This window comes from Sinocyclocheilus anshuiensis, unplaced genomic scaffold, assembly GCF_001515605.1.
Source record: "Sinocyclocheilus anshuiensis isolate Anshui unplaced genomic scaffold, SAMN03320099.WGS_v1.1 scaffold2073, whole genome shotgun sequence".
NCBI classification, from domain to species: Eukaryota; Metazoa; Chordata; class Actinopteri; order Cypriniformes; family Cyprinidae; genus Sinocyclocheilus; species Sinocyclocheilus anshuiensis.
In genome coordinates, this window is record NW_015551110.1 from 2,859 (window position 1) to 3,625 (window position 767).

A 767-nucleotide genomic window follows, 5' to 3' on the forward strand; every position below is an offset into this window, starting at 1 on the left:
TTTAAGAAGGGATGGATGTTTGCTTCAAGTGATAGGCCAGGTAAGTGAAATTATATTATCTTGCTGTATGTTTGTCGTTTTCTTTACGTTTTCTGACTATAAGCAACCAAAAAGCCATTTTAAAGTGGTTAAGCAAATAATAATAATAATCGGCATGGATCCCAGACCAATACAATTAGTGTGCCTTCTCTATTTTAAAACCCACGAGCCGCCACTGGCAAAGAATGCAATGATTGTGGCAACTTTAACATTTGAAAGGTTACTATGGCAAAGTTATCGCTTTCCTTATTCAAACTGATTTTTTTTTTCACGAGTATATGATTGACCTGAAGAATGAAAGCTAGGCTATATCATACACTTGGAAAATTATGAGCTATATCACCGCTTATCGACACTAGGGGTTTGACAATAAACTTAGCTCACGAGATGAGAAAAAATGCATATACTTGGTTCAATAGAACGAGACAATGTTTTAATACTTTAAGAAATATCTGAACGACAAAATATTTGTCTTTTAATTACAAAATGTAGAACAATGCAGTTATATTTTGAAATGTTTTAACAAATCTAGGACTTAACTAACAATTATTCTGCTAATCAACTAATCTACTGATTATTATGACAAGTATGTTTTAGTAATACAAATAGAACTAAGTGAAAAACAGGCTTTAATATGACTATATATATAAACTAACGATGAGGCAATAATAATTGGCTCAAATAAAGTATCAAAACCAAGTAACATGGTTTTATTGAACAACTGTTAA